The 14,531-nt window shown below is 45.8% G+C and overlaps 1 long non-coding RNA gene across 1 annotated transcript; it reads right to left on the bottom strand.

Moving 5' to 3' along the window:
* Positions 1–9,192: 9,192 nt before the first annotated feature.
* Positions 9,193–13,193, bottom strand: LOC135375229 (uncharacterized). The gene is made up of 3 exons (XR_010417188.1): positions 13,136–13,193; positions 12,997–13,061; positions 9,193–9,298 (listed from the first exon to the last, which is right to left on the bottom strand). It is a non-coding gene; the product is annotated as an uncharacterized LOC135375229 (long non-coding RNA).
* Positions 13,194–14,531: the final 1,338 nt, after the last annotated feature.

Genomic DNA, 14,531 nt, shown 5'->3' with positions numbered 1-14,531 from the left:
TCCAGTCGCCTGTAATGAGACAAATGTTGAGGTAAAGGAAGCCCGGAGCATTAAAAGTTTCGATTTCTCATAAAATTGTGGCTCCAGTCGACACGTGCTCTGTTGACCCGCAAAGAAAACCAATCCAGGATGACTCGACACGCACCGGCCGGTATAACGCGACCGGCATACCAGCACAAAATGCAGCATGTCCTATGCACATGGTTCCCACTGGTCCTTGAAACCCCTGAATACCCTGGAATTTGAAAATACCATTCTCCGCAAGGTCTGGAAAACCTCGAATTTTCCAACGGTCCTTGAAAACCCTTGATTTTGCGTATGTTTCTTGTTCTCATGCATCTGCTTGTAGAAATAATTCCACGTATACGGAGTCAGACCTATAATTTAACTATAGCATGAAACTATAGTTGGCCAACCATAGGAATCACCACTGTTTGCAATAGGAATCGGTATCGAGAAATTAACGGAGCCCTCTGTTGTATTAAACAATTTTCCGTGCTGTGCTATGATCAGGCTGTGCCTATGCTATGCTATGATATGATGCTGTGCATATTCAGGAGTCGTGAGTCACGTTTGTGAGTGGATCACCACTGTGTAGCCCCCGTGTTTTCTCTCGTGTGATACCTGTTGCTTGTCCGACGTGTTCTGTTGGCTGTAAACGTTTTTGTGAAATGTTGAAGCCCTGGCCATAAACTATGCTTTACATCCCACATAAAATGAAGGCTGAGTCACGGTCGTTGAAAGACCCTTGAACTTTGGTTACAAAAGTCGGTGGGAACCATGTATACAACACCACAGTCTCATTACGGGTGGGGCGTTGGGACTCCTTGCTACGTCTCCAGCCACATCGATAGTGACACTTTGTTCACAGTTATATGCATTTCACATTTAGTCATCTACAGGGTGTTTTATTTTAATCGTTGCAGAATTTTTATAAAGTAGACTAGCAGAGCAACATAGATGCCGTTTTTGCATTTGACTTATACCAGGTAAACATTCTCTCGAAGACAGTATGCAACTACAAGATCGCTACTTATCCAAATTCATTAATTAACTCTTTAATTAGAGGATTTCGCACAAAAGCGATATAGCAGAACGGGAGATATTCCTTGATGAAAGCCATTACATGTTAAAAAACGCTTAATCGCGTACGTCTGTTGAAATATCCGTCGCTGAATTACGCACTTTTCGAACGCAGAAATGAAATGACTTTCGCCTTATCTGGGACGGAGAGCGGTCTATCCGGCAGACAGATTATCTCCTACGCCAATCAGCTCAAACCCTCCAAAGCACGTGGCCCTCTCACATGGATTCGCTCTCACTGGATTCGCTCTTTCTGCGCTCGAAAAGTGCTTAGTTCTTGTTTCGGTTCATTTGCATAGTCCCCATCATCATGTATCTCTCTCTCTCTTATTTACATAGTGGGTGGATATTTCAACACACGTGGGGGTTTAAGAGTGTCTTAAACATTGAATGGCTTTCAACGAGGTATATCTCCCGTTCGGTTAGCTCGCTTTCGTGTGAAATCCGCTAATTAAACAGTTCATTAATTTTAGGTAATTAGCGACTTCGTAGTTACACACTTTCTTCGAGAGAATATTCGCCTGGACATATAACTGAACTGCAAAAACGCCATCTATTTTGCTCTGCTAGTTTGTAGTAAAAATTGTGTAAACAAAAAAAAAACAAAAAAAAAAACGCCCCGTATATCAGTAGTCCTGTCTGAAAGAGATTCTAGACTAGCGATTACGTAATTGCTTAGGATAACGTACTTCGGTCGAGAAAGAATAAATTGCTTTACAGTATTTTGTTTCCGGACAAAGCCCCCTAATTGTTTCTTAAAAAAAGAAAAGAAAAACGAACTTTACGGTATTTGCAGACTTTTGACTTTTCACCTTCTGCCTGGCATCGACGGCGGACCCTCCACATAGTAAAATATTTCCAGGCATTGTCCCACAGATTAACCGCAATGCAAAAGTTCATAACACTCAGACAAAATCAACAAAAAGCAAAATTGACGACGGCGACCTTTACTCAAGTCACTCTATCTTAAATACTTTTGGAAGTAACTTGTACTCATTCAAAAACTACTTCGAAGATACTTCTTTCTTTTCGAAGAGAGAGAGAGAAGCAGACATGAGGGACGAGAGAATTAAAAATGATGAGTGCGGTTTTGTTGGGCGCTCTGCCTGTTGCATACCTACTTATTTATTTATGATAATACCTCAAGTGCCCTCACGGGTCGTTAATGCGGGGGGGGGGGGGGGACGCACACATGAACATACAAAACATATGCTAAATGCACATAAGAACGAGAAATTGCGGTAGTGGTGGATCAAAACCGAAGATCAAAAACCGAAGTATGTAGACAACCTGCTACGAAAGACAACAGCGTCAGGGACTGGGACGATCGAGGGACTGGGGAGGTTATTCCAAACAGCAATAGTATGCGGAAAATAAGAATACAAAAGATAAGAAGTGCGACATGTGATGGGCATTATTTTACATGAATGATCACACCTGGCAGGGATGAAATGAGCTGGGGCAACAAAGGAGAGAGGGATGGAAGAATTGTAACAGAATTTATGAAAAAGATAGAGACGAAAAAAAATTCTACGAAGCGAGAGCGGCAGCAGACGAATTGACGACTTGCGAGATGATATGCATACGTGCAGCGAGAGCAGAGCATCCTCCAACTTGGTAGCCCGGGAAAAGAAAAGTATCCGAACAAAGTAAATTTATTTCACAGTAAATTTTACAAATAGTAACTTGTAAGCATATCTTGAAACCAACGAGTTACTTTTGTGAGTATTGAGTATTCCACTGAAATACTACTCTACACACGAGTACTGTCCACACACTACAACCGTCAAAGTTTTATTCAGAATAACCAAGTCGTTTTCGAGGAGTTTGTCGAAACGTGTCGTAATAGCAGACGACGAAACCTGCGCTCCACTCTCATGCAACGTCACGCATGACGTTGGTCTGCGGGTACGTAGCCGTTGTCATGGTAATTGGGACCTGTAGAAGGACCTTGGGCTGAGTCAACGCCACCTAGACACAGAAGGCCTGCTCATTGCCTCCTCTCCCTCCTTCGCTACGTGGACATTAAGAGTCAGAATTCGTCTGCTACTGCGATTCACCGTTCTGTGAATTCAAGAACTCGCAAATGACTGCAGCTCACCTGGTACCTGCAGACCTAAGTATTTCGACAAAAATGCAAGACGCTTTCCAGAAGATCACTTTTCAGAGAGATTGAGACCGTTTTGAGCTTCATTTCCATTTTTTTTCCATTTAGTACGCGGGGACGTTCAATCACAACTTGCACACGACGGTGGTTCGTCTTCATCGCCACCACCGCTGAAAGCGCGTTGGTGATTGGCTACGGCCTCATTGGCTGACTCTTAATTGTTACGTCACGGCGACGAGTAAGCAGTCTTTCTTTATCTAGGTGGTGTTGGCCGAGTCATCCCCTTTGCTCTCGAAATGGGGACACTGAGACATATATCTCCGCGAGCGAAGAATGTATTCCACCATGCATTGACTGTGTCGTCTCCGAGAATGTGGCGCATAATCGGATACGTGGAAGCTAAGTCGCGTGTTTTCTTTCCACAACTACACGGCGTCAACGTCAGTTTTCACTGACGGGTCATCTACTCGGGGTGGATCGTCCTCGGCATTTGTCATTCCATCCCAGTCAGTCTCCTGTGGTCACCGTCTTTCTCACAGAACATCGTCTACGTGTGCCGAGCTTTACGCCATTCTCTTTGCTATGCAAAAAATATCAGCCAGTCCAGCTCAGTCCTGGGTCGTCTTTAATGACTCAAGACCCGCGCTCCAGTATGTGGCCAACTTGGGGATACGTGGACTCCTCGGTCCTGTTGTCTTTGACATCCTGCAAGCTTATAAGAAGGCGACCATTGTAGGGCACACTGTAATATTGCAGTGGATCCCCGGACATGTCGGTATCAGCGGCAACGAAGAAGCAGACAGAGCCGTATTGAACGCCCATCAGCACGCAGCTTTTCCCCCGATAATGATGTCGTCGGGCGACCGAAAACACCTCCTCTTGACTCTCACCGGTCCCAAGATGCAGGCTCAGTGGGAACACGACATAGCTCACTCCCTTCTCTCTGATGTAGACCCCACGCTTTCTCTCGTCCTTCCTCCGCGACTACCGCGCCCATTAACTGCTCTCTTCCACCGCATGAGGCTCAACGTTGCCTTTACACCTGCCTTTCAACACCGTCTCGGCTCCACCTCGTCTTCCCTCTGCCCCACTTGTGGAGTGCACGGCGACCTCAGCCACGTCATCCTGGCTTGCGGGCAATACCACCACGAGCGTGCCCTAATGGAACTCTCTATGCAACGCATCGACAAGCGGCCGTTCAACCTAGCGAAGATCCTCGGTCCGTGGTCGAACGCTGCCCACCAGACGCAGGGCCTTCGTCTTCTGGCGGAGTACTTGTGCTCCACCGGTCTGGCGACGGCTCTTTGAAAGCCCCATCATCATCCCTTCATCCTCCCCCAACGCGAAATAGGGCAGTGTACCGCCTCAGCGGCGGTGAATCGCCCACCCCATTACCATCCAATGTATGTGTGTGTGTGTTTCTTTCCACGAGTGTTTAATGCGTTTTTTAAATAAACACACACTCCTGCTCTGTGTACGTCATCAGCGACACTTCATTTCGAAACATGATCAGTGTGCAACGTGGAGTGTAATGGAAGCGCACGTAATATACTTTTGGTCGGAGCTGCAATGCGCGCCGATGCTGCAATAGAGCTGCAATGCGCGCGCGCCGATGGCCGGCGGGTTGTCCTGCGACTTCTAACTTGTCTCTGAGGATTAACATGGTTGATCTAAACCACCATGTGGGCCACTTCTTAGAATGTTCATTTTTCGTCTGAGAACTGAAAGAAAATGTACAAGAGTTGCCGCGATCCCCAGTCGCTTCTGAAAGTTGTCTGCTCACGCCGGTGCACCGCGCAAAAGCAGACGATTTCTGTATCCCATCACTGAGGCTGCGTTCCAATACCCCGGTTAGTCGACTGCCTAGCGGTCTAACCGGAAGTGCCGCCATGTTAAGTCTCGTTTCAAATCTCGCCAAGTCCGCTATTCAGTCGGCTGCCGCCTAGTCGATGCAGTCTAGTTATACGCCTGACCATCTGACAGCCGGGATGGAGACGCGCGTTGACGGTACCAGCGTGCCCGCGGTTTCTGCTGGCTTTAAATGTAAAGTTGCACATAGTGGTATGTTTTTTAAGACTGCGTAGAGAGTTGCAACACATGTTTAGCTGTGAAGGTGACAGTTTATGCACGATGTCCTACAAACTTAGCGCATTAGAGTCCTGCTGCGCTTGCGCCGTACTCATTTCTTGCGTGAGCAACGAGATGGCGCCACAGGCGCCTCGGCTAGGCAAGCCTGTTCCAATAGTGACAAGCAAAGGGGTCTACTCAGCTGCCTAGTCAGGCGGCTTCGCGGGCGCGAGGTATTGGAGCGCAGCCTGACTTTCCCGCAGGGCGACGTAGCCGTTCTTATTGTTGCCAACACAGATTGCGGCACCCTGATGATACTCCTCCTCGTCTGCCCACATATGTGAGGCCAACAACGGCGAGCTCTTTCAGAAGCACACCCCCTCCACCTCCGCCTCTTCGGTTTCTTGACACCGCCTCGGTAGCGCTGTTTACAGCAGAGCTATCTGGGCGCCGCCATCTTAGCGCACGTGACCTTGCGCGCCACTGCTTGCGTTATTTCTTATCTTTCGACTCCCTGTTGGCACGGTGCACGCAATGTTGCGGTGCAACTCAGAGACGCTTCCCTGATTTTCAACTTTTTGCAATGAATTTATATAATTTAAGTTGCATTTGCTTGATTTAGAGTGATATTTCTGCCCTCGTGCGTCCTACATGAGCGACCCCACTATATTTGAGTTACTACACATTTCGGCGTTTTTTTTTTTGTTTTTTTTTGCGCATACGTTACGTTATGGATACGTTATAATGTAATACCGTAAGATCGCGATTTCTTGCTTTTATCGCAAAAGTTGTGGTGCAACTACCTGAGGAAGATATGCATGTATAAGAGTTGTTATGTTTTCGTTATGAAGTAGCATACTTTTATTGTTGATTTCAGCTGTATACAACTACATGATCAACGAGACAGACGGAAAGCCTGCGCGGTTTGAAATCCTTCCTCTGAAGATTCGATACCCACCGTTGTCGGATCAGCTTGTTTATCTCTCCTTGTGGGAACCCCTGCATTGCAAAAGGCCTCGAACAGGCGCAGTCTTTGTGTAGCGACGGCTCGTGTATTTGACAAACTGCTTCGTCCCACACGATCAGATCTCTGTCACAGTTTCTACACTCAATCAGGACCAAGTCTTCCCTCTGCTTTTCCACATTTTGCACAGAACTGTATCGCAGCGGCTAAAAATCTCGGAAGCACTCACATAGGCAAAGGCACACAGGCACTCGCAGAAGGCAAGCAATGGCGGGGCTAGTGTGGCGCCATCTATTAGCTCCTGAAGCAACTGGCTGCTGTAAACGGTCTATACGCTCTGCAAGTAACCACGGAGGAGAAGTAAGGAGAACGAACTCTGCCGAGCTGCCGTTGAGAAAGCGTGGTCCCGATTCCTCGAGTCTAATTGTGGCCGCGGCGCGGCGCTCGCGCTCCGTCAGGTACTTGCTCCTCTGAAATAAGGTTGCTGTAATGCACTCTTTCAGATGTACTTGTGTCTCCAGTGCAAGTAGAAAAAATATTTTGATAAGTAAACACGGTTGTCGTGTATCAAGGAACGATCTCTCTGTGAATTTTTCGCCGACAGTTTTTGTTGGTGCAAGGCGAGAAGGTTTTATTTTAGAATGCGGGGAAGCCGCCGTGAAGGGGGCTCCGCGTTGGCTTGACGCCTTGGATGTCTCCGTAAATGTGGTGCTCTCGCAGTCAACAAGCTGTTCTGTTTTTTCTTTGTTTATTTGAGATAAAACACGACACCTGAAGAAGCACAACGGTTGTTGTCCGACATCGTTCAGGATGGTACGGGTATTTACATCACCGCCAACGCACGACCACGAGACGTACATTGATACCTTGATGAATGATTTGCATTGATTAGTTCCCGGGAACACCTCGCAGTGTAGGGTAATGATGTCATTGGGCTGGTTAATCCGCATTTGCATTCCAGCTGTTGCACGAGAGCTCTGTCGCCCGCGTCTCTACCAGCCGCTATGCACAACGCTTTGGGAAACAGGAGCCTTTTGTCATAATTGTGATGCATCCGCTGGGATAGCGAGTTACACTTCGCATGCCACCATACACGAATTTAAAGGGGCCGTAAACAGGTACAAAAGGTGCACATTTCTCTGTGTTATATTATTGGAACTTCGTCAGTGAAAACTCCTTGCAATTACTAACGCTCAAAAACAAAAGGAGCTTGCATACGGATGAAATATTCACTGCACTCTTTCGCATTTTAGCTCCGCCCCGCGCTCTAACTTTACGTCATTTTGACGTAGCTCTTTCCCCACCAATTACGATTGAGTGTTCCACGTATGATTTTATTTCAAATGCGGAATTGGACTAGATGAACGTGAATCCTCTTCCATTCAAAATCTAAACAGTTACAGCCTCAAACTGAGAAAGAAATGCCTTTAATTTAGGTATCATACGCGCACTACGTTTTCTGGGCAGTAGCACGCAGCACACCACCTGCGCAAATGAATATCCGGGACAACAGTTTCGTAATCTTAGGTAGGTGCGCGATGGAACATCTTCGTCATCTTCGAATGGTTCCGACAACTGGGCTGCCGTACTTCGGTTTGATCCACGCGGTATCGCGTCACCAGCTCGCGTGGTGCAGTGGATAGCGTGCTGGCCATGTCACGTCGTGACTGGGAGGAACCCGGGTTCGAATCGCGTCATGTGATAGCAGCCCAGCTGTTGACGTTTGCGCCAGCCGGAGGTGTTGAAGATGTCATGACGTTGAATTTCGGAACCACGGAGCGCAAAACGTCGTTTCACACAAACAAACTGAGCGCTCCGACTCACAGCTGATAACGAAGTATGTTTATTGGCTGGTAATTTGAAACGTCATGTGCGCAGCTCATCCGCCCGATTGGACGGCAAAACGCTACGTAGCTATGTGACGTACGCGTTGTGGAGAGAGGCTCGCTGGTTACTCATCTTTGAAAGCAGTTATACGGGTCAATGAGCTGACACGAGCCGAACGAAATGTATATTTGGGTATTATGAGCTGCGTTCTTTCATGGGGCATCATTATTTCAGAAATGTTTGGTGACCTGTTTACGGCCCCTTTAATACCAAGGTACCAGAACGCACTTCTGTCGCAGGTTTTGCACACGCGCGGTGCAGGACTCAGTGCATGCACTTCCTGTTTAAGGAAGGGATCTCGAAGACTATTTTCACTGGTGTACCGGGGGGGGGGGGGGGGGCATTCGACACTACACCTTTGGCAATGTCAGACGTTTGTCTTACGTATTAAAGTCTAGTTTTTTTGTCTTCCTATTTCCGTTTTCATTTTTATCCGACAGGTAGCTTCCACTATGCGACAAAAACGAGGTAGCAGAAACTGAAAAAAAAAAAAGGAAGAAAAAATAATTGTAGCTGACCAGAAAATATTAACCCGTTACTGGAGACACCGTTGTTTATGCTTATCAAACAAACATTCGTTTTGAACGCTTTTTAATAGAGTATTCGAGCACAAACGGCGCATTGCCGTGCAGGCGATTTCGCGGAGCTAGTACCGAAGGGAACGCGAGCGCCGCGCCGCGGCCAACAAATGACTCGAGGGATTGCGACGTCGTTTTCCAGCGGAGTTCGGTCTCCTTACTTATCCTCCGTGCAAGTAACCGAGCGTTCTGCGCATATCTCCTCTCCCGGTTACTCCACTCGGGAAGCCCCATTGGCTACGGCGGCGCCCTCCCTCTTCCCTCTCACTGCCTCCTCTCATGCGCAGAGACGCACTTGCACAGCGTATAGGCAGCGTGTCAGTCCCATAACCTGAAGGTCGTGAGTTCTTCGGTTTCATGAACATGTTCCAGTTCGTGTGCAACTCGAAATCGAATATCTCAAAGTCACCACACCCGTAACGTCGGATGTTGTTGTTGGTGGTGATACGACGCACGTGGAAACGGCCTTAAGTTCCATTCAACGTATTCAATACTTACTGCTTAATGCCAACTTTTCCGAAGTATTCCACGGTCTTGCTAAAGTAGTTCTTTTGTCCGCTAAGCGCAGGGCAAGTGAATGCACATGTGCCGTGCTTGTCCCATTCGTGCTTCCTGAAAATGAAGTGCTTTTACGTGAGCCTTCAGTTAGCTACAACTCTAATCGCATCTTCTACGCGGCTGGGAGAAACTCAGGAAGTATATTTTGAGCTGAAAGAAATATTTTTATATTTACAACTTTTACTTCTCGACAGAGCGTTTAGACATTACAGCACCTTTAGTTGAGCTGGTCCTCGTGAACTCCAATACACCACAATCACTCAATCAGGTTAAACTTGTCTTATCTGATCTTCGTCTTTCACATCGTCTGTACAATATGGGGTCGTCACGACCGTTGTTGGACACCAATAAAACATTATTATTATTATTATTATTATTATTATTATTATTATTATTATTATTATTATTATTATTATTATTATTATTATTATTATTATTATTATTATTATTATTATTATTATTATTATTATTATTATTATTATTATTATTATTATTATTATTATTATTATTATTACAGTAAACTCGTAGTTTGACCACAGGCAGGGAGACCACACTGAACTCTGTTCCTGGTCACCACTGTGAGCCTTCCCTAGCGACCATCCATCGAGCACACCGATGGTCGTGGTGGCTGCTGTAGCACGATCCCCCCGTCCCAAGTCCCCCATCTCAATTCCCCCGTGACAGTTTCCGGGTAGCCTGCGCTTCGAAAAGGAAAGACTTTGCTAGGCGTCAACTGTGACCCATTTAGGGGTTGAGCGGTCGGTATCTAATAAGTGATCTCATCCAGGCATGGACATAAATAGATTTTCTGAGTATTGAAATAAAAATACGAAATACTTAGTTGAAAGAGGTATTTAAATTATTTACATAAATGCTTTTCAATATAAGTATTTCAATACAAAATATAAATACAGTATTTAAATACCATAAACACTGTGAGAAAGATGTCATCTGGAATTATAGAAATAATCACGATCGTAACAACAAATCAGCAAGGAACAATAGCATTTATTTGTTAGATTATCATGGCCATTTTACTATTAGAAGTTTCCCGAAGACTTCATCTTCTAGGTATCTTCTGTTCGGCTATAGAATTAGATTCGCAAAGGAGAACACCTCTCCACAGGTGCCGATGAAGAAAGGCTCGTATTAAATTTGACGACGATGCTTTGTAGAACAAGGTAGTCGGGTAGCCCCGACCGTTGTTGGTAACAACAGTGAAAAAGTGGCCATCTAAAATGGTTTGTCCCATGTGCGTGCATAAATACAAAAAATGGTATTTAAATATAATTATAAATACATTTTTCAAGTCTGCGTTTAAATACAAATGTGGGGAGGGTCCAAAATATTATCACCTGTATTTATACAGGGTATCCCAGCTAAATGCGAACATATTTCTTAAAAAATATATAGCACTTTTTTCGAGATGAAATCAATTGCAATACAGCATATGCTGAAGGGCACTCCTTAGGAGGGCATTAGCAAGCTCCTAAGGCAATGTCTTCATGAACTTTCAATAATTAACTTTTTAATTATAAAAGCTACGAAGTTGTCCCAATGAGAACATCTGGTCCCTTCGGTCACCTGATACCGGAGCAGTTTTCAGAACAAAAATCCGTTCGATAGATCATCCGCAAAAAATTCGTGAAGGAATACAATTTTTTCCTTTATTTTGTTCATTGCGCATCTTCGGAGGCGCGTCTTTCCTTCACCCCAATGTCAGAGGGTGAAGGAGCACAATGCGCCGCCGAGGACCACCGATGCGACGCTCTTGAGCGTCTTTGGATTATCGCCGGCCTAGTTGCCGTCGTGTTTCAGTATTGGGTTGAGGATACGAGTTTCTCTCATGGGCCAGACGGGTGAATTGAAGCGACACACAGACTTGGTATTATCCCGTCGGGTGGTGCACGATTACCCCAACTTAACTCCCCCGTCCCGATTCCCCCGTCCCGATTCCCCCGGCACGAAACAACCGACTCATCTCCACCGCCCCCCAATGCACCCGTCGCATTTTCCCCGCCTTAGTGCAGTGACAGGTTCCAACTGAGGAATTGTTTGGGAGGCTAAACATTCTTTTATTTTGAAATGACCAACAACAAGAAATAAGTAATGGTGATGTCGTAGCTAAAGCGTGCCAGGTCCATATGTCGCAAAAATGCTGAATTTTATTGTCCAACTCATCAATTTGCGGTGGAACTCATTTATTGCTTGCCTACGTGCAATAGGGTAGGGTATCACACTATCGCGGTGAAACACCCCATCACATCGTCATGATCTACTGTTGTTGATGTTGTTGAATGGGCACTTTTGACAAAACTGCTAATAAAGCCCGTGGTTTGATTAGAGATCAGTCACTGGTTCTTTACTATCAGTATAGCGTTTGATGGAACTGGTCACCTGGCGTTAAAAGCATTGTATTCGAGTTGTGTTTTGATGGCTTCCGACTACCCTGGTAATAAAAGTGCGGCTGTATACATGTGGTTGAAGGGCTGATTCTAATCTTTCATGTGTCATCGCGAGCCACTCCTGCTTTCCGGATTCGTATAGCCCAAAGCACGAAGAAATGTGCTGTAATTTGTGGTGCATTAATATAGGTTTCTCTGCGAATAAAACCGACATTTTTCATGTGTAAACATCCGGGCTCCAGTCATCATAGTCTGGTAGTACAACCGTTTCCGCAGCACCTTGAACATATCCAAGCAATTGCCCCGTTCTTATTGCGGTGTTGCAGGCTGTACATGTATCGACCAAGTATGGCAAAGTCATTTGACTCATTTCCTCTGTGACTCTTGAAGATCTACATGGCGAACTGAGGTCGAGGCTTAAGTGGTACATTGCTCCCTTCATGTGATTGGTGGTTTTGTCAGATATTCCTAGGAAGGGTGCTCATGGAATGCTGAGTAACCCCAAAAAGAACCTGTATGCCTGACAACTGATGACATCACTTGATTAGATACTGACGGCTCAACCGCTAAATTGTCACAGCTGACACCCTGCAAAGTCTTCCTCTCCTTTTTGTAACGCAGCGCAGCCTACGCAGAAACTGTTACGGGCGGGGAATAGACTTCTACCCGAAAAACGTCATCATGGCGTTGGTAGACAGACTGAGAGAAGACCGTGGCATTTGGGTGCGACCTTGTCCGCCCCCTAGCTTCGAGCGTAGTTTTACATTCTACCAAATTGGTGACGCAGTCGAACACTATGACGTAATTTGTTTGCAAACAGGGAGAGGTCTAGGGACACGGGGAATTGGCACAGGGGGAATTGACACATGGGGGGAAACGAGACAGGGGCCTTGGGATGGGGGAATCGTGCCGTCCAGTTGCAGCGCGCCGTTTCCTGTCAAGCTCCTCTTCTGTGGGTGGTGGTGGCCGCTCGCGAGGCCCCATCTCATCTGACACAGCGAGTGCCTCAAGATCGGGTTTTCTAGACGATTTATTATAAACGGTTTACGACGCAATCATTGACGTCAGCACCACTACAGCGCACCACTTAAAAATCGTTTTTGCATTGATCGGGGTGCGAATGTGAACGAGTGCGTCGCGTGGTACTGCTCTCTGTACGCGCGGCGCTGGTATAGCTCCTTGCGCAGCAGGCAGTCGGGTGCGATTTGGAAGGAGTGCGTACTGCCGCTCCGTTTACACGCGGTGTAAGTAGCTAAAGGATGCTTCGCATTAAAATAAGCAGTGTATTGAAAATAGAAGAAGTGCGAAACGTAGACTTGGACACTTGTCTCGGACTTAGACACTTACCAGAAAGCCTCTGCTCCCATGCGAATAATTGAGGGCCAATATTTGTTCAAGTCACTGTACACCGTCTGCAAGTGTTCGTTTCATGTAACACCAGCATGCACCATTTTCGTGATAAATCTGAACTGCATGTATACCTTACCGCGATTTGCCCCATTTCGAACTTTACTGAGCAGTTGCAGTACGTCGGAGGACCTTGCCTACCGTACGGCCTGATCACAACATGAAAAAGGCAAAATCATACAATGAACTCTGTGGAAAACACAGTTTGTTTGTTTTTATCCCCTACAGATTCTTTTTTGTAAAAAGAGCTATGCAAACAGCAGAAATGTCGTTTTTGCAGTTGAGTTCCACGGCCAGGCGGCCTCTCGAATAATGTACGCAACTACGAGATGACTAATCAACTAAAATTCATTCATTAACCCTTTAATCGGGATATCGAAAAAGCGAAATAGAAAAATGAGAGACTATCCTCGTTGAAAGCCATTTCATGTTTTAAAAATCTTGAAACACGCACGTGCGTTAAAATATCCATCCCGGAATTTCGATACGTAAATAAGCCGAAACCGAAATCGCGGCGACCAAGAACGCAGGGAGCACAGCGCTTATGTCACGTCAGAGAGCCACTTGATTGGCCAGAGAGAGAGCCACGTGACTGGCCAGATAAGTCACTTTCCGACCCAGATGGTGCGCTCTAGAGTGACTTAGTGACTCTCTGTGAGTAGTGACTCTTAGTGACTCTAGTGCGCTCCTCAGGCGCGCTTATTCGGTTTCGGCTAATTTTCATATCAAAATTCGAGGATGAATACTTTAAAGCACGTGTGTGTTTCAGGATTTTTAAAACGTGGAATTGCCTTCAACGAGGATAGTCCTTCATTCTGTTATCTCGCTTTTGCCCGAAATATCCTAATTAAAGAGTTAATTAATGAATTTTAGTTCATTAGTCACCTCGTAGTTGATTTCTTAATTTCTGAGGATCTCCGCCTGACCGTGTAACTCAACTCCAAAAACTACATTTATGCTGTTCTCATGGCTTTTTCTTATAAAAAAGATCTGTAAAGGATAAAAATAAACACCCGGTATGTACCGAACACGCATGTGAGACTGCCTCCATATAAAGAGTTTGAACATTTTCCCTGCCTACCGTTGCAACATGTAGTTATAGTGTTGCGACGAATCTCTTCGTATATGCCCACTTATGTAGCATATTATCCCCCTCACCCATGGTGTGATGGAATGCGTTCGGACGTCACCACCTGGTCCATGTATATTTTCTCCCGACCAATCTGTCAGTGATTACTCGTGGAAGAAAAGAACGGTGTGCTTACCACATTCCATGAATGGTCCACGCTGTCTGAAATTTCTTCGCCGTTTCTGTGACACACTAAGGTGCAGAACCCAAGGCACTTGTAATCAGGGAACGGTAACTCTTATGGTAAGCCGTATATTACCAAGACTAGAAATGGTAACGATACCGGAAACGGGAACGCATACCACTGTGCTCTATTACCGTAAACAAAAACGGAAACGGAAATGAG

This window comes from Ornithodoros turicata, unplaced genomic scaffold (genome assembly GCF_037126465.1).
Source record: "Ornithodoros turicata isolate Travis unplaced genomic scaffold, ASM3712646v1 ctg00000843.1, whole genome shotgun sequence".
Classification (NCBI taxonomy): domain Eukaryota; kingdom Metazoa; phylum Arthropoda; class Arachnida; order Ixodida; family Argasidae; genus Ornithodoros; species Ornithodoros turicata.
This window is presented reverse-complemented; position numbering and strand designations above follow the sequence as displayed.